At 38.6% G+C, this 19,797-nt stretch overlaps 1 pseudogene; it reads left to right on the top strand.

Annotated features, from left to right (window-relative positions):
* Positions 1–8,145: 8,145 nt before the first annotated feature.
* Positions 8,146–8,977, top strand: LOC102863196 (annotated as a pseudogene).
* The last annotated feature ends 10,820 nt before the right edge of the window (positions 8,978–19,797 follow it).

The following is a 19,797-nucleotide window of genomic DNA, read 5'->3' as shown; positions in this document are numbered from 1 at the left end:
CCATCTGCATAATGAAAGTTGTTGATGAGTCGTCCTCCAAATCTGATGCTACATTCTTCTTCATAGAGTTCAAGCTTCTAAATGATTTGCACATCATACAGGTTAAATAAGTATGGAGAAAGCATACATCCCTGATGAACACCTTTCCTGATTTTTTTAACATCTACAGAGATTTTTGGAATTCTATTCATTCATTGTTGCACTTTTCACCCCCCCACCTCACCCCACCCCCAGTTTGCTCCTTTCCTTGAAAAGCAAAAGAAAAACTCCTTCATTAGTACACAATCCCCCCTGCACACCCCTACCCTTACCCCCACTCCTAGTGCACCCTCATTCAGGACTCTCATAATAATCATAGTTCCCTAAAATATATTCTTTTTATACTCTTCTGTCCCTCATTGGCTTCAATGCAGTAAACATAATTTATCCAGTTTTTCTCAGTCTTACCCCCACCCTGATGTCAGCCTCATTCTACAACAGTGGCACCATATAGTATTTGTCCTTTTGTGACTGAGATATTTCACTCAGCATAATGTCCTCCAGGGTCACCCATTTTGAATAATATTGCACGAGTTCCTTGTTTTTCAATGCAGTGTGATATTCCATTGTGTGACTATACCACAGCTTCTCTATCCATTCGTTTGTTGAACCATGCAATGTTTCCTTGTTCTGTTTATACAACAGCTTCTTGGTCTAAGTATAGGTTTCTTATAAGCAAGTTCTGGGATTCCCATTCTTCTCAATGTTAGCCAAAGTTTGTTATGATCTATGTAGTCAGATGGTCTGCATAGTCAATAAAACAAAATAGACATTCTTCTGGTATTCTTTGCTTTCAGCTGGATCCATCTGGCATCAGCAACAATATCCCTGGTGCCACAGCCTTTTTTTAAATCCAGCCTGAACTTCTGGAAGTCCTCTGTCAATGTACTTTTTAGCCAGTTTTTTATTATCTTCATCAATATTTTGCTTGCATGTGATACAAATGTGATTGTTCTATAATTTCCACATTTAGTTGGATTTACCTACTTGGACATGGGAACAAATATGGATCTCTTCAAGCCATTTGGCCAGGAAGCTGTCCTCCAAAATTCTTAGCATGAAATGGTGAGAACTTCCATGGCTGTATCTGTTATTTGAAACATGTCAATTGGTATTCATGAATTCCTGGGACCTTATTTTTTTACCAAAGCCTTCTCTGCAGCTTGAACTTTCCCCTTCATTACCATTTGCTCTTGTTCATATGTTACTTCCTAAAATTTTTTTCAGTATCAACCAATTATTTTTTTTATTGGAATGAAGTAGAAAACTCCAGAACTCTGGTGACGTAGTGCATTAGCTGTTGCAATGGTAATTAAAAGGTCAGTGGGAAAATAAAAAAGGCAATTCCTCTGAGCAGCAATTTACAGCTCTGGAGAAGATTATAACCTCAAAATTGGTTGGAGGGTAATTGAGTCAGAATCAATTCAGTAGCAGTGGATTTAAGGATCTTAAATTGAAAAGAGGTTCTTTTTTAAGGGCTGCTTTTAGTTAAAACATAATAATTTGACCACAAAGAAGAAATAGAATCTTTGTTATGTATTCAGGTGGTTATTAACTATGAGGTTACTTTGCTGACTGGAAATAATGCCTTCTTCTCTGAATTTTTAAGTAATTTTATCTGTATCTCTTATATGATACTGAATTATTTCAATCTTGTATGATTAATTTGTTTGTGGTTTTAACTTACCTTATTTCCAATAACTTCTTGAAAATAGAAATCTTATTTGACTAAATACTGTGTCTTTTATAATTCTTAGCAACAAATTTAAACCCTTTGCCATCAAGTCCAAATCATAGGTACCCTGTAGGACAGAGCAGAACTGCCACCTCGGGTTTCCAGGGTTACAAACTCTTTATGGAAGCAGATGGCCACACTTTTCAATCATGGAGTACCTATGGCTTGAACTGATGACCTTTTGTTTAATAGCTGATCACTTAACCATTGTGCTACCAGGGTTCTTTTTCATTACCAAACCCAAAGCCATTTTCCTTGCATTGATTCAGACTCATGGCCACCCTTTTTGGGGTTTCTGAGGCTAGAAATCTTTGTAGAAGGTGATTGTCTCATCCTTCTCCTATGAAATGATTGGTGGATTCAAGCCACCAACCTTTCCGTGAGTAGCCTGACATGTAATGTCACCAACAGGGTCCTTTATCTTTAGGATGTTGATGTTGTTATTATTGTTGTTAGTTGTTAGGTGCTGTCAAGCACAACTCATTTTGGTCCCGGAAAAACAGATGTGAATCCTGCCATATCCTGTGCCAACTTCACAGGATACTCTGAAACATTCAAGCCTATTGCTGCAGTCATGATGTCAATCTACCTGGTTGAGGATCTTCCTCTCTTTTACCATTTTTCCACCTTTCCAAGTGTGATGTCTCTCTCTAAGAAATAGCCTCTCCTAGAAACATACCCAAAGTATGAGAGATGATGCTTTATCACCTTTGCCTCCAACGTCCAACCTGGCTGCACTTTCTCCAAGACATATCTGTTTGTTCTTTGGCCATCCATGGGATATTCAGCACCCTTCTCCAATACCATTGTTCAAAAGCATCGGTTTTTCTTGTCATTCTTATTCATAATCTAGCACTCAGCAGCACAGCAAGTGCTTGAAAAGATTACAGCCTGAATTAGGCACACTTTAGGCCTCAAACCGACATCATAGCTTCTCAATACTTCAGCGAGGTCCCTGACTACAGACTTTAACAGTGAAATATGTCTCCTGATCTCCTGACTGCTGGTACCAAGTGTATTAATTGTGGATCCAAGTAAGATGAAATTATTAACAATTTCAACCTTTTCTCCATTTATATAATGTTACCTATCAGTCTAGTCACGAGAATTTTTGTTTTCTTGACCTGGAGATGCAATCCATATAGAAGGCTGCAGTCTTTGATCTTCTGAAGCAATTTGAGCAAGCAAGGTTGTATCATCTGCATAATGAAGGTAATTGACAAATTTCCTCCAATCCTGATACCACATTTTTCTTTATAGAGTAGAAGAATATCACCTTATGAACAGTAAAAAATGAGTAACATTTACTGAATGAATGAATAAATGAATAAATGCTATGATTGATTAAAAACAATCCGTAATACACTAAAAAGGGACCAAGCAAGATAGAAACAAATGTACTTTTCAATAGAAGGAACAAATTATAGATTTAGAGTTACACTGTGATGCTGAGGATATGCACTTGACAGGAGAAATGAGAAACAGAATGTGCCTTCCATCACAATATATAGAATCCTTGGCTGAATTACAGAAAGAAAATATTTTCAATCTTTAAAGAAGTTATGCCTTGAATTTTACACTTCTGTTCACTGTTATTTTCTTTGATAACTATCCTTGTAAACCCTTGTATAAATATAAAAATTGTGCTTAAAATATGTTTTACTTAGAATAAAATACATTTTTGCAAATAATACTGACAAATACGGTCAATTTAATTTTGCTTTTTTAAAATCCTCTCTAAGAAACAATGGTCATATCATAAGAAACTGTCTGAAGCTGACGTATTTGGAATCACAGAAGCCAAGGAAGCTTCATATATAGGCTATCAGATCAAGGACAAGACAATGGGAGATGGATGTTTAAGGGAGTGAGTAGAAGTGGATGGGTATCCTGGTGGATGGTGGAGCAGGGAAATAAGTGGGTAAAGACACGTGTGCCAAGAGCAGGGACAACACTGATACAAATGGTTAACTCCACAATAAGGGATATAACTTTCACTTTTCTGTAAAATGCTGGTCTGTCTGATATTTCTCTATAGCTAAACATTCAGACTAAGACAGACTAGGAAGAAGGATTGGCTATTCATTTCTGAAATAGCAGGCCTCCGAAAACCCTATGTCCAACAGAACACATGTAGATAACAGAAAGGGCAACTGAGGTTGAGCTTTCAGGTATGGAAATACAAAGGAAGAGGAAAAGTTGTAAGCAGACACTAGTGACTGGGACAAGGAATGTGAGAGCCTAGGCATTGGGGAGATGAGATGGACTGGCATGGGGCATTTTGAGTCGGATGATCATATGATATATTACTCTGGAAATGAAAAGGTGAGGAAAAATGGAGTTGCTTTCATAGTTAAGAAAGCCATTGCTAGATCCATCTCGAAGTACAATATTGTGAGTGACAGGATAATACCCAAATGCATACAAGGAAGACCAGTGAATACCACAATCATTCAGTTATATGCACCAACAAGCAGAAGCAAGGAAAAGGAAATAGAAGATTTTTACCAACTTTTTTACAGTCGGAGATAGATCGAACATGCAATCAAGACACATTGATAATAATGGGTGACTGGAATGCAAAGTCGGGAACAAAGAAGAAGATTCAGTAGTTGGAAAACATGGACTCGGTGACAGAAATGGAGCTGGAGAGAGGATGATAGAGTTTTGCACAATTACTTATTCATCGCAAATAAGTTTTTAAGAAACATAAACGCAGGTTATATACATGGCTTTCACCTGATGGTATGCATAGGAATCAGATGGATTAAATCTGTGGAAAGAACCCTGGAGAAGCTCAATATCAGCTGTGAAAACTAGGCCAGGAGCTGATTGTGGAACAGACCACCAACTACTCATATGCAAGTTCAAGCTGAAACTGAGGAAAATTAAACCAAATCCACGGGAACCAAAATATGACTTCAAGTCTATCCCACCTGAATTTCAGAACCATCTCAGGAACAGGTTTGAGGCCTTGAACACTAATGAGCGAAGATCAGATGAGTTGTGGGAGGATATCAAGGGTATCATCCAGGAAGAGTGCAGATGGTCATTGCAAAGACAGAAGAGGAAGAGAAGACCAAAATGGATGTCAGCAGAGACTCTGAAAATTGCACTGGAGCGCAGAGAAGCCAAAGCACAAAGAAGAATTCAAGATACTAAAAAGTTGAATAGAAGATTTCAAAAAGCAGCACGAGACGACAAAGTAAAATACTACAATGAAATGTGCAAGAAGCTGGAGTCAGAAAATCAAAAGAGCCAAACTCGCTCAGCATTTCTTAAGCTCAAGGAACTGAAGAACAAATTCAAACCTAGAGTTGCTGTAATCAAAGATGCTTTGGGCATAATATTAAATGATCCAGGAAGTATTAAAAGAAGATGGAAAGAATATACTGAGTCACTGTATTGAAAAGAATTGGCAGACGTGGAAGAATTTAATGAAACAACATATGAGCAAGAGCTTATGGTGGTGAAGGAAGAAGTTCAAGCTGCTTTGAAGGAAATAGCAAAAACTAAGTCCCCAGGAATAGATGGTATACCAATTGACGTATTTCAGCTAACAGGTGCAGCTCTGGACATGCTTACCAAGTTGTGCCAAGAAATCTGGAGAACAACCACTTGGCCAACTGAGTGGAAGAGATCTATATTTGTTCCCATCCCAAAGAAGGTTGACCCAACCGAGTGTGGAAACTATAGAACAATCTCATTGATTTCACATGCAAGCAAGATTCTACTGAAGATTATCCAAAAACGACTGAAACAGCACATCAGCAGAGAACTGCCAGAAGTCCAGGCTGGGTTTAGAAGGGGTCGTGGTACTAGGGATATTATAGCTGATGTTAGATGGATCTTAGCTGAAAGCAGAAAATACTAGAGGAATGTCTATTGTGTTTCATTGATTATGTAAAGGCGTTTGACTGTGTGGATCATAACAAACTGTAGCTGACTCTGAGAAGACTGGGAATTCCAGAACACTTGATCATGCTAATGAGAAACCTATATTTGGACCAGGAGGCAGTCGTCAGAACAGAGCAAGGGAACACTGCATGGTTCAAAATTGGGAAAGGCGTATGCCAGGGATGCATCCTATCTCCATACCTTTTCAACCTGTATGCAGAACAGATTATCTGGGAGGCTGGGCTCTATGAGGAGAAATGTGGGGTCAAGACTGGTGGAAGATCTATCAACAATCTGCAATATGTAGATGACACAACCCTCCTCGCTGAAACTGAGGAGGACCTGAAGCACTTGCTGCAGAGGCTCAAGGACTGTAGCCTCCAGTATGGATTGAGGCTCAATGTCAAGAAGACAAAGATTCTCACCACTGGGCCAATTGGCAGCATCAGGATGTATGGTGAAGAGATTGAGATTGTTCACAGCTTCAGTTTGCTTGGCTCCACAGTCAACTCTCTCGGCACCAGCAGCCAGGAAATTAGAAGACGTATTGCCATGGGAAAGTCTGCTGTTAGGGCCCTCTCCAAAGTACTGAAGAGCAATGGGGTCTCTTTGGAGACTAAGGTGCACCTGATACAGGCCACGGTCTTTGCTATCACTTGTTATGCATCAGAGAGTTGGACAATGACTAAGGAGGATAGAAGGAAAATTGATGCCTTTGAACTGTGGTGCTGGAGAAGAGTATTGAGGGTACCATGGACTGCTAGGAAAACAAACAGATTCATTCTGGAAAGGGTCAAACCGGGCTCCTCCTTGGAGGCAAGGATTCTAAGGCTCCGTGTGACATACTTTGGACACGTTGCAAGGAGGGACAGGTCCTTGGAGAAGGACATCATGCTTGGTAGTGTGGAGGGACAGCGCAGAAGGGGAAGGCCCTCTATGAGGTGGATTGATTCAGTGATCAGAGTAATTGGGATGGGTGTCTCAGAGATGGTGCGATTGGTACAGGACAGAGCAGAGTTTAGGGCTGTTGTACATAGGGTCGCTATGAGTCGCAAGCGACTTGACAGCACATAACAACAAACAACAACTATTCAGCTGGCTGCAAGATAATTTTTCCCCTTCCCCTTAATCTATGTCTCTCTCTATATTGCTGTTTTTAAATATGTAGTTTATGCAAAGTGTTCAATACAGTGTAAAATATGGGGCATTATACTTTAGATTATGTGTAGAAGAGCCAAGATTTAATTACAGCTTCGCTGGGAGTCTCAAAGAATTCAGAACTAGACATCTTCCTTGTTCTTAACTGTTATTACCCTACACATTGCACACGCCTTAGAAAATTTATAATTTTTATTTATGATGCTTGCAAATGTGGTGGTAATCATATAAAAAGACTGCAATTAGTAAATCTATTCCTTTTTTCCATTTTGGACTTTTAAAAAATAGTACTAAACTTTCAGTGAACTTTTACCCTGTAAATGACCTGATATGACACGTTTAAACTTGCTATGAACTTTCACATGAACTTCCAGTTATCCTCTGAGAAATATAACAGATGGAAAATAGGCAGATTTTTCAAATATTTTTAAATGCAGTACTTTGACATGTTCAACAGAGACGAGGAGGCCCACTATCTCTTTTGAGTGTTTACTTTGCTGACTTTATTTTGCAGCAAGCTATTTAATTAGTTATACTGTATGCCTGGATCAGAGGCCCCATATTATATATATCTATAGAAAGGGTTTTGGGGTTGTTTTTTGTTTGGGTTTTTTTTTTTTTTTTAGAGAATGCTGCTTTTTAAATACATGGTGGTGTATATGTTTAAGGATGAAAACAACTGAGTCAAAATATTAACAAATAATAAGAGGAGCTTTCTTGAACTTATTGAAATAATACTATTTCAAATCATTTAGATAGTGAGGTTTTTAAAGATTGATTCAAGACTTTATAATGTGAATCAATTATAATGTCATTTATTTTGAATAGTTTGCAGCTGGGGGAATTTAGTTTAAAATGCACATGGTTTCTGACAGGAAAAGGCAATTTATCTGAGCACCATTATTGTATTACTACTACTGCTGCTACAGTGTTTAAATAGGCTCCTGAGAAGAGTTTAGTTCTTACAGCCGTCTTCTAAGGTAGTGCTCATTTTGCAGAAGAGGTAAAAGAGAGAGACAATTATTGTAAGCAGCACGAGAAGACACAGCTAACCTGAAAGTTAAATCGAGAATGTGACACACTCGCATCCATTTTCTTCTGATAATTTTGCGCTCCCAGTAAGAAAACATTAAGCTCGCTCAAAGAGCTCCCAAAGTTATAGTGCTTTTATAATTTGTTTTGAAATTTTAAAGCGTCTTTCTTTGTATTACTTATTTGTACATTAAAAATATAAATTCAGTCTTGAAGAAGGGTTAGAGGGGTAAGCAGATACCCAGCTACCTCATGGTAGACTCTGTCAGCGGGTACAGGCGGCCATGAGCCAATATTTAGAAGACTAGGTGACCTACGTGGTTGAAGAGCCCAGCAACGAGGAGCTGGCTCAAAGCAGCTCTACAGATAAAGTGTTTTACCTGGAACCCTGACCAAGAATGAAAACTAATCAGTGAATGGCTTACTGGAGAAAGTAAATCTTGAAATGAAGATGAATTTGAAAAATAAAATGGAAGCAGAATTTAATTCCACCACAAAAACAATGAAGGGCAGGATATTCTCTCTGGCAGGAAACAGGATCTTCCTCAGAAACTGGGAAAATAGGAGCATCTCTGACAAATTACGATGATGATGTATATTTTTATTATAATTCTGAGGATGAAGACAAAGCAGCCCAGGTGATCAAAGGGTGGGGGGTGGGGGTAAGATGAAGAAACAACACCAGATTACAACACATGATTAATTACTTTTTGATCCATCAAAGGATAATAAAGATCAGGCTTGGGTTGATGCGCAGAAAAGAGGCTGCTGTGGGTTTGGAATTGTTTGCTGTTGTTAGGTGCCATCGAGTCACCTGCGACCCATAGCAACCCTATGTACAGCAGTTCTGAAGCCAGTCCTGTCCTGAACCAGTCTCATTGATTCCAACACACCAACCCCCATTGCGCTGGTTACTGTATCAATCCATCTCATCCGGGTACTTCCTCTCCTGTGCTGTCCCTCCACCCAAGGCCACATATACAACAGCCGGTAAACAAAAGCGATACTGTCTTGGATTTCCCAGCCTACATGACTACACTGCGCCGTGAGATTGACTGCCAAAGCAATGAATCATATAAAACTCAAATAAAAATCATAATAGAGCAGTGTTGGTGATTAATTGTTCTGGCAATAAAGAAGAGATTCTAAGTTTCAAAATCCTAGAAAACAAGGAAAAAAGATGAGGTCATAAGATGTGGTCCTTTCATGAAAATGCTGCGAAGCAGGCAGGCAGGTACAAGAAGGAGAAGAATTTTACTATCAGTCATGTGTACTGGCTGTTCCACAAAAGGGGCTGTCTATGATGTTTTAGCAAGTCATTCTTAAATAATGGGGTTGGTATTTACCTGTCCAGTGTTACATATAAAAGGTAAGTAAGGCCTGCCATTATTCTCCTGCCTGTTTGGATCATTAAGTAATGTTCTAAATTGTTGAAGAAGCAGTGTTTCAGCTTTAAGATAATGGTTATTAATTTTCATTCCTCTCCCTCCTTTTCTACATCTTTTTCACAGTGCAACTGATTATTTCTCTCTCCTTTGCTGGTCACTTTGAAACAGTGAACTTTTATTTATTGAAGATCTTTTGAATGAAAAAAATAAATTCAAATGTAAATTCAATTGAAATTATTTTAGAAAACTCTGAATAATGTAACTAAGATAGTACTCCAATTTTTTTCTACTCTTCAAAATTTCTGGTTGTTCATTTAAAAAATAAAAACTATCTATTACATTTACCAATTAATGCAGGGAAAAACAGTGTTTGCCCATTAATATGCATCTCCTTGCTTAGAATCAATTTTTATTAACACCCACTTAGTCTCAAAGCATCATTTATTTATCCTGAATAGTGTTTAGGTGTTATTTAGTCCAGGGCAAGATTATATTTAATGTGTGTATGCATGAGTAAAATGGCACACTTACCTGCATTTATAAGATGAGAATGTGAAGGGCATTAAGCTGTAATTAGCCTGACTTTACTGTCATTTAACTTAGTGACGACAGTATCATTGGAGAGGCAGATTAAGATCTTTCCATTACACAGAGATGTGCTCAGAAGCTTAGACTTCCTGTTTTGGGTAGTAATGTAATTTAGAGGAATAGCAAGTTAGAATGTGTTATGTACCAACAATTTTCTAGTATTCCTCATTCTTTAATATTCACTAAATTCATCTTTTGATGTTTATTTTATGTTTTCTTGACCACGCAAAGGTATTTGGCTGTGCAAATCATAACAAATGATGGTTAGCATTGAGAAGAATGGAAATCCCAGAACACTTAATTGTGCCAATGTAAAACCTAAATCTAGACCAAGAAGCTATCATCTGAACAGAACAGAGGAACACTGTGTGGTTTATATTAGGGAAGGTGTGCCTCTGACTTGTATCCTTACTTCATATCCATTCAATATGTATGCTGAGTCAAGCATTTAAGAAGCTGGATTGTATGAAGAAGAATGTCACATCAGGATGGGATTATAGATCTGCATTTTGCAGATTTCACAACCTTATTTGGAGAAAGTGAAGAGGGCTTGGAATACTACAGAAGATCAAAGCCTTCAATGTGGATTACATCTCAATATCAACAAAACAAAAATTCTCACCGCTGGACAAATGGACACTATCATGATAGATGGAGGAAAGGTTGAACTTGTCAATGACTTACTTTTACTTGAATCCACAAACAACACTCATGGTATCAAGCAATCAGGAATTTTTTAAAAAAAATTTATTATTCATTTCAATGAAAATTTACAGAGACTTTAGATTTCCATTCATTCACTGTTGCACTTTTCTCCCCTCCAAACACTCCCCCCTAGTATACTACCCTATTGGGAAAGTAAAAGAAAAATTCTTTCATTGTTTTACAATCTTTCCCCAGGTCTACTACACTATGTAGCCTTTGCTCTGGCCTCCCTTCATGATAAAATTACCTAATGACATATCCCTTTTAAAAAGTTTTCTCCCTCATCTGTTTCAGTGCAGTATACATTATTGAACCCATCTTTCTCAGTCTCTCCCCAACACCGATGTCAGTCCGTTTTACAACAGGGGCACTATGCAGTATTAGTCCCTTTTTGACTGAGATACTTCACTCAGCATAATGTCCTCCAGGTTCACCCATTTTGAATAATATTGCATGAGTCCATTATTTTTCAATGCAGCATAGTATTCCATTGTGTGAATATACCACAGCCACACCGCCTTCCACAGTGGTTGCCATAGCCACACCGCCTTCCACAGTGGTTGCACCATTTTACACTCCCACCAATAATGAATAAGGGTTCCAGTTTCTCCACAACCTCACCAGCATTTGTTGTTTGCTACTCTGTTAAATTTTGCTATTGTGACTGGGGTGAGATGATATAGTTGTTTTGATTTGCATCTCTCTTAGAGCTAGAGATTTTGAACATTTCTTCATGCCATCTGAATGTCTTCTTTGGTGAAGTGTCTGTTCATATCCTGTGCCCATTTCTCAATTGGATTATTTACCTTTATCTTGTTGTAGTGCTCAAGTATTTTATAAATTCTAGATATAAGTCCCTTATCTGATATGTCATTACCAAATACTTTTTCCCCATCTGTGACTTCCCTTTTTACCCTGTTGGGAAAGTTTTGAGATATGCATAGAGATTTGATTCTTAGAATATCCCATTCATTTATTTTATCCTCTCCTGGTTGTAGGTTTTTCAGGACACTTGGAAGACTGTTTATGTTGTGGACTAGGATTTCTAACGTTCCTCCAAGCTTTTGTTTAATGAAGATTATAGTGCTTTGTTCTAGTCCTTGGTCCATGATCCACCTTGAGTTGGTTTTTGTATATGGAGTGAGGTGTGGATCTTACTTGAGCCTTTTGCAGGTACTTTTCCAATTTTGCCAATACCATTTGTTAAAAAGACTGCCATTTTCCCACTTAACTGGTTTTTTTCTCATTGTAAAAAATCAGTTAACTATAGATAGATGGGTTGATTTTTGGGTCCTTAATTCTATTCCATTGATCTATGTGTCTGTCATTGTACCAGTACCATGCTGTCTTAACCACCATGGCAATAGGATCTGAAATCAGGGCGTGAGATGCCCCCTACCTTTTTTCTATTTTTAAGGAATGCTTTACTTAATCGGGGCTTCTTTCCACTCCAAATGAAACTGGAGATTGCCTTTTCCATCTCACCGAAGAATGGGCCTATTTGATTTTTTGGCAATCCATTGGATATTCACTGCTCTATTCTCCACACCACAGTTCAAAGGCATCAGTTATTCTTCTGTCCATCTTAGTCACTGTCCAGCTCTCAGATGCATAGCAAGTGACTATAGTCCATTTGATGACACCTAACAATGGTGACACAAGTTCATTTTTTAAAAATAATTTTTTGTTAAAAGTGATCAATGATTTTACCACTTGTTTAAATGAGTGACAATTGGGTGTGGGTTTTTTTTCTCTCCAATATTTAGATATTGAAGGTCAAGTACAGATGTAAGGAGAAAATTACTCTCTCTTCCTTTTATGAACTCTTTTGTGCTAACTTGTTACTTGTTTAGAGTTAAGTAATAGGTATGTAAATTCAATTTAATATAGAGATTTAATTAGAAGGGAAAATTTAATTTCTTATTTAAAGTATGCAGAAATATGGCGTGTATACACCGACAGACCCTCTTTGGTGTCTTGATGATTGGTTAAGATTAATAGGGTATATGAGCAAAGACCAGATGAGTTGTAGGAAGATATCAAGGGTATCATCCAGGAAGAGTGCAGAGACTCTGAAAATTGCACTGGAGTGCAGAGAAGCCAAAGCATGAGGAAGAATTAAAAATACTGAAGAGTTGAATAGAAGATTTCAAAAAGCAGCTCGAGACGACAAAGTAAAATACTACAATGAAATGTGCAAGGAGTTGGAGTCAGAAAATCAAAAGGGCCGAACTCGCTCAGCATTTCTTAAGCTCAAGGAACTGAAGAACGAGTTCAAACCTCGAGTTACTATAATCAAGGATGCTTTGGGTAGAATATTAAATGATCCAGCAAGTATTAAAAGAAGATGGAATGAATAGACTGAGTCACTGTATTGAAAGTAATTGGCAGACACAGAAGAATTTAATGAAACAACATATGAGCAAGAGCCTATGGTGATGAAGGAAGAAATGAAGCTGCTTTGAAGGAAATGGCAAAAAATAATGCCCCAGGAATAGATGGTATATCAATTGACATATTTCAGCTAACAGATACTGCCCTGGATGTGCTCACCAAGTTGTGCCAAGAAAGCTGGAAAACAACCACTTGGCCAACTGACTGAAAGAGATCTATATTTGTTCCAATTCCAAAGAAGGGTGGCCCAACAGAGTGTGGAAACTATAGAACAATCTCATTGATTTCACATGCAAGCAAGATTCTACTGAAGATTATCCAAAAACGACTGGCACAACACATCAGCAGAGAACTGCCAGAAGTCCAGACTGGGTTTAGAAGGGGTTGTGGTACTAGGGATACTGTAGCTAATGTTGGCTGAAAGCAGGGAATACCAGAAGAATGTCTATCTGTGCTTCATTGACTATGCAAAGGCATTTGACTGTGTGGATCATAACAAACTGTGGCTGACTCTGAGAAGAATGGGAATCCCAGAACACTTGATCATGCTAATGAGAAACCTATACTTGGACCAAGAGGCAGTTGTCAGAACAGAGCAAGGAAACACTGCATGGCTCAAAATTGGGAAGGGCGTACGCCAGGGATGTGTCCTGTCTCCAAACCTTTTCAACCTGTATGCAGAACAGATTATCCTGGAGGCTGGGCTCTATGAGGAGGAATGTGGGGTCAAGCTTGGTGGAAGATCAATCAACAATCTGTGATATGCAGATGACACAACCCTCCTTGTGGAAAGTGAGGAGGACCTGAACCACTTGCTGCAGCCTCCAATATGGATTGAGGCTCAATGTCAAGAAGACAAAGATTCTCATCACTGGACCAATTGGCAGCATCAGGGTGGATGGTGAAGAGATTGAGATTGCACACAGCTTCAGTTTGCTTGGCTCCACAGTCAACACTTTTGGCACCAGTAGCCAGAAAATTAAAATACGTATTGCGATGGGAAAGTCTGCTGTTAGGGACCTCTCCAAAGTACTGAAGAGCAATGGTGTCTCTCTGGAGACTAAGGTGCATCTGATAAAGGCCCTGGTCTTTGCTATCACTTGTTATGCATCAGAGAGTTGGACAATGACTAGGGAGGATAGAAGAATTGATACCTTTGAGCTGTGGTGCTGGAGAAGAGTATTGAATGTACCATGGACTGCTAGGAAAACAAACAGATTCATCCTGGAGAGGGTTAAACCGGGCTGCTCCTTGGAGGCAAGGATTCTGAGGCTTCGTCTGACATACTTTGGACATGTTGTAAGGAGGGACTGGTCCTTGGAGAGGGACATCAGGATTGGTAGGCTGGAGGGGCAGTGCAGGTGGGGAACGCCCTCTATGAGGTGGATTGATTCAGTGACTGGGATAATTGGGATGGGTGTATGAGAGATGGTGCAATTGGCACAGGACAGAGCAGAGTTTAGGGCTGTTGTACATAGGGTTGCTATGAGTTGCAAGCGACTCGACGGCACATAACAACAACAACAACAACATATCTCTAATAGGCTTTGCCTGGAGACCTACATCATTGAAAACGGTCCATGGAGTACTATGTGGTTTTTCTTTACCCACATAACTATTTGTTGGATTTATGAGAAGAAATACAAAGCAGAAATTTGTAGAAAATATGCTCATTCTAATAGCTAAGATGTTGGTTTGGGTTTGGTTTTTGTTGGGTTTTGTTGTTTTGTTTTTTTATCTTGTCATTGTTAGGTATTTTCAAGATGGAACTGACTCAGCTGATTTTCCAATGGACTCCCAGAGGGAGTAAATTGAACAAGCGATAGCCTACCTGTCTCCCATAGAGCAGCTGGTGGATTTGAACCATGTGGCTTTAGTTTGGCTGCAGAATTCCTTACCACTAAGCCACTGGCATTTCCTAATAGTATGATGTTGTTATGTCAAATACTACTCAGAGCAACTCTATGAACTTTGCCCTCTCCTATGCCATTTTCCTAATCTCTGACACACTTGTGTACATTGTTGTAGTCACGGTGTCAATCCATCTTGCTGAAGGCCTTCCTCACTTTTTACTGACTCTCCACATTTTCATGGAAAGTGTTTTTCCAAGGAATAAGCTTTTCTAGCAACATGCCCAAAATATGTGAGTTGAAGCTTCACCAACATGGCCTCCAAAGAGCATTCTGGCTGGATTTTTTCCATACTTGTTTGTTCTTTTGACAGTCAATGAGCTATACAGTACTCTTCTTTGACACCACAGTTCAAAGGCATCAATTCTTCTCTGTCATCTTTTTGTATTGTCTAGCCCTTCGATGCATAACAAGTGATGAAGAAGGCCATGATCTGAGTCAGGTGCACCTTAGTCTTCAAACAAACATCTTTAGTTGCCCTCTGCGGTAAGTCTCCTAATCTGACTGCACGATCCAAGGGTGTTTATTATAGGTCCAAACAAGCTTGGAAGCAGGAGTGGCATCCACTTCTGTAAATAGCTTGCCTCTGGAAACCCTATGAACCTGGAGAAAGGATGAAAGCCACGCAATTGTTGAGGACTTTCATTCATAGGGTCGCTCTGAGTCACCTACATCTTGATGGCATTTAACAACATAGAGAGAGACCAGTTGGTGTAGTGGACCAAAAGTGATGCTACCAAGCCAAACCTGGGTGACTCTAACCTCAGGCTTGTTTTTCATTGTTTTTGGTCAAACATTCTTCTAGGTCGTATAGCACTGGTATGTCCACATGCGGTACAGAGGTAACTTGTGGTTGCTGTGAAGCTGAACACTATGACACTGACGTGTCAAATGTGATAACAGTTACTCATGGTGGACAGTGTTTGGTGGTGCTCCCTGATTAAAACAAGCTTGGAAGCAGGAGTGGAATCCACTCCATAATAGCTTGCCTCCGGAAGCCCTATGAACCTGCAGAAAGGATGAAAGTCACACAAGTGTCAAGGACTTTCGTTCATAGGGTCGCTATCAGTCACCTACAACTTGACAGCACTTAACAACAACATCATAAGGTTGCTTATCACTCTATTGGTGAGGATTTTTGTCTTCTCGATCTTGAGATGCAATCCATATTGAAGATGATACTGAAATCCATATAGTTTTTATATTCTGCAGATAGCATTTCAAGTCCTCCTGCTTTACAACAAGCAAAGTTGTGTTGATAAGTCTGATCCTGATACCATGATTTTTATAGAGTTCAACTTCTTGAATGATTTGCTTATAGTTCAATCAATAGGTATGGAGAAAGAATACAACCCTGATGTTCATCTTTCCTGACTTTAAACCATGTAGTGTTCCTTTGCTCTGTTTGGACAACAGCTTCTTGGTCTAAACATGGGTTTCGTAAGAGCATAGTTAAATGTTCTTAAGAATAAATAGGTTTTTCATCTTTTTCATGATAGAGGGTCTCTGACAGAGGCAGAATTTACTGGCATCCTAAAATATGAGAAATCTTTAAAGCACATCATTAATATGTCCATATTTAATTTAAAATTAAATCAGCGCAAGTAAAAGAAAATGGGATAGCTTTTGAGATCTCGTATGGTTAGTAGCTGTATTGAACCACACAGGCAAAACAAGTATTGGACAATCTGCGGAAAATCCACTTGTATATTGATAGTACAGAGGTTAATTATCATTGGTTCTTTCATAAAGAACTGTCTTCAGTATGAATCTTGGTATAAGAATTGGAAAAACCAAGGTGATCTTGATGGATAATGAAATTAAAGACACTAGGTAAAAAGTCTTAGCTAAAATTTATTAACATTAAATAATACATAATAAAAGCTTTTATACTGTAAAAAATAGATTAATTAGATATACATAAATTTCAAACTTACAATTACTTTCATTTAAAACATGTTGGGCTTGGGTGTTTTTTTTTTAATAAACTTGAAGTAATTCTGATTTTTCTTAACTACTGAAGGGCCTTGAAGTGTGGTGCTGGACATAACGTGGACTACCACGAGAACAAGCAAGTCAAGTCAGTCTTGGAAACGGTAAAACCAAGTTTCTCCTTAGAGGCAAGGATTTTAAAGCTCTGTCTCACACACTTTGGCACATGGCCAGGAGGGGCCAGTCCTTAGAGAAAGACATTACGTTTGTAAAGGTGGAGGGACAGTAAAAGAGAGGAAGATCCCAGAGGAGATAGACTGACACTGTAACTGGGGTAATGGGAGTTGGTGAATTGGAGTCAGTGAGACTGGCTCAGAACAGAGCAGGCTTCAGAGCTGTTGTGTATAGGGTCGCTATGAGTTGAAGGCAACTCAATGGCACATAACAACAACATGATGGGCCTTAGTACAGATACTCCTATCAACTCCACGCTAGTTTATCATAGATTTAAAACTTCATGTTAGTTAAAGGTTTGGGGGTTTAAATATACAAAACTTCTTGATAAAAAGAAATGCTAAGTTTTATGAAAAGGCCAATTAAATGTGCAGCCATCAAGTTGAATCCAGCTTACAGCAACCTTATAGGACAGGCTAGAAGTGCCCCTTAGGGTTCCAAAGCCGTAATAGTTCCTGATGCTGGATCTTTCTTCTATCACATCATCTTTGCTCACTTCTAGTTAGCAGTCAGAAATTTTAACCACTATGCCACCATGACTCCTTGAAAGGATCCATTGGTGTGAATTCATTCTTCATACAGGAAGGAACTCATATTAAATAATTTTCTGCTTTATGAAAATTTTTTACTTTCAGTAATGATGACCATAAAACATTTAGAAGTACAAAAAAGGTAAATTTAGCTACAGACATAGTGAAATGTTACCAGTATGTTTTCCTTCTTAATTTTTTTAATTTGACTGAAAGTTTATAAGCCATTTTAATTTTTTGTTTGATCATTGATATGTTTTTTCAAACATAGCTATTACAATTTCATTGTATCATTTCTATGCACTTTACAACACTTATTATAATAGATTAATAGAATAAATTACTTTCAATGTCTGGCCAACTTCTTTTTATATTGTATTAACAAACAAAATGCTGTCTAGACACCAAATAGTTGGAGGTACTCTATTATCTGTCAAAAGGATCTGTTAATTCTACTGCCTAGGAAGAATTGTGTTGTCTTTCTGAGTATCTCTAGTTTATGCCCTCTATTAGAACTTAGAATTAATAAACCTTTTTCAAATACTTGCTTGTTCCTAAATGTCTGTGTGTACTAATTGGTATAATTGTTGGTTGTTGTTATGTGCCATTGTTACGTTACCTGCGACCCATAGCAACCCTATTCACTGCCAGTCTGAAGCCTGCCCTGTCCTGAGCCAGTCTCACTAATTCCAACACACCAACCCCCATTGACTTAGTTATTATATCAATCCATCTCATCCGGGGTCTTCCTCTCCTGTGCTGTCCCTTCACCCTTCCAAACATGATGTCCTTCTTCAAAGACCTTATTTTTCTTTGTATTGCCAATCTTATCTGTCACTTAATTTATCAGTGCTGAGGCAATTTATAATATTGGGGAGGGAAATATTAATTAGACACAATAATGACTCTTGTCAAATAATTTGCTTGTTAATGTGACTGGGGTAATAGGGGTAGGTGTGTCAGAGACAATAAGATCGGCATAGGATAGAGCAGGATTTAGGGCCATTGAACATAGAGTCATTATGAGTCGCAGGCAATCTGACGGCACATAACAACAACAACGTGTTTTAAATTTAGTTAGACTGGAAAACCATCTCTTTGCTTCATATACAAGCTTTTTCACCTGCTCTTAATGTTTTCTTATTCTGTTTGGTCCTATCCTGACTTGACAGGACACAACACTATCATGCAGACCAAAGAAGATTAGATGTCTTTGAACTGTGGTGTTGGTGAAGCCGATTCAACAGCCCATGAACTGCAGAAAGGAAAAACAAAACAAAACAAAACACAAAAACCATCAAAACCCACAAAAATTCAAACCAATCTGTCTTAGAGGAAGGATGCTCCTTGAAGTGTAACCAGGATGTTCCTCAGAGGCAAGGATGGTGAAACTCCTTCCACATATTTTGGGGCCTTGTTGTCAGGAGAGACTGTCCTTGGAAAAAGATACCATGCTAGGAAATGAAGAGGTTCAGTGAAAGAAGAGAGGAAGACCCTCAGGAAGAAGGATTGACACAGTGACTGCAACAATGAGTTGAGAGCCATATCAGAGATCACAGGGGGAATAGGACAGAGCAAGGGTCAGCTCACTTATTCATAGGAGCGCCATGAGTCATGGTCAGCTGAGTAGCACTTAAAACAACAGCCCTCCAGACAGCAGTTCTCTATAACCATCAAGGAAGGTAAGAAGCACTTATCTGAATACAGTAAGTTACGCATACTAAAAAAGGGTTAATCTGTGAACAAAAAAATTCCCTAAACTGACTTATGCAATCATGGATCAGAAACCATTTTCTTTATTTAAGTAAAATTTTTCTTTTATACTGGTTTAGTTATAAAGTTTGCATATATTATTTTCCCCACTGTATCTTTCACATTTCCTTTACCCACCCACCAAATTGTGTGACCCCATGAAATCAGAAACTATTTTATACTAAATGAGTGGTGCATATAGTTAAAACTAACAAGCTGCTAATTTAGTTTGACAGTTTGAGTTTACACAGAGATGCAGCAGAAGAAAGATCTGCCAATCCACTTGTGAAAAATCACTCCTGGAAGCTCATGGAGCACAGCTCTGCTCTCACACACAGGAGTCTCAATGAGTCAGTGATTTATTTTAAAACCATGAATAATAAAGTTACATTTTCTTAAAATCATTCTTTTTATACAGGTAATACGAAACCTATACTTGGACCAAGAGGCAGTAGTCAGAACAGAGCAGGGTAACACTGCATGATTCAAAATTGGGAAGGGTG

The sequence above is a fragment of the Elephantulus edwardii genome, unplaced genomic scaffold, assembly GCF_000299155.1.
Source record: "Elephantulus edwardii isolate Elephantulus edwardi_28Jun2011 unplaced genomic scaffold, EleEdw1.0 scaffold00034, whole genome shotgun sequence".
Lineage (NCBI taxonomy): Eukaryota > Metazoa > Chordata > Mammalia > Macroscelidea > Macroscelididae > Elephantulus > Elephantulus edwardii.
Note: the sequence above shows the minus strand (reverse complement) of the source record. Positions and strands in the feature narration are given on the sequence as shown.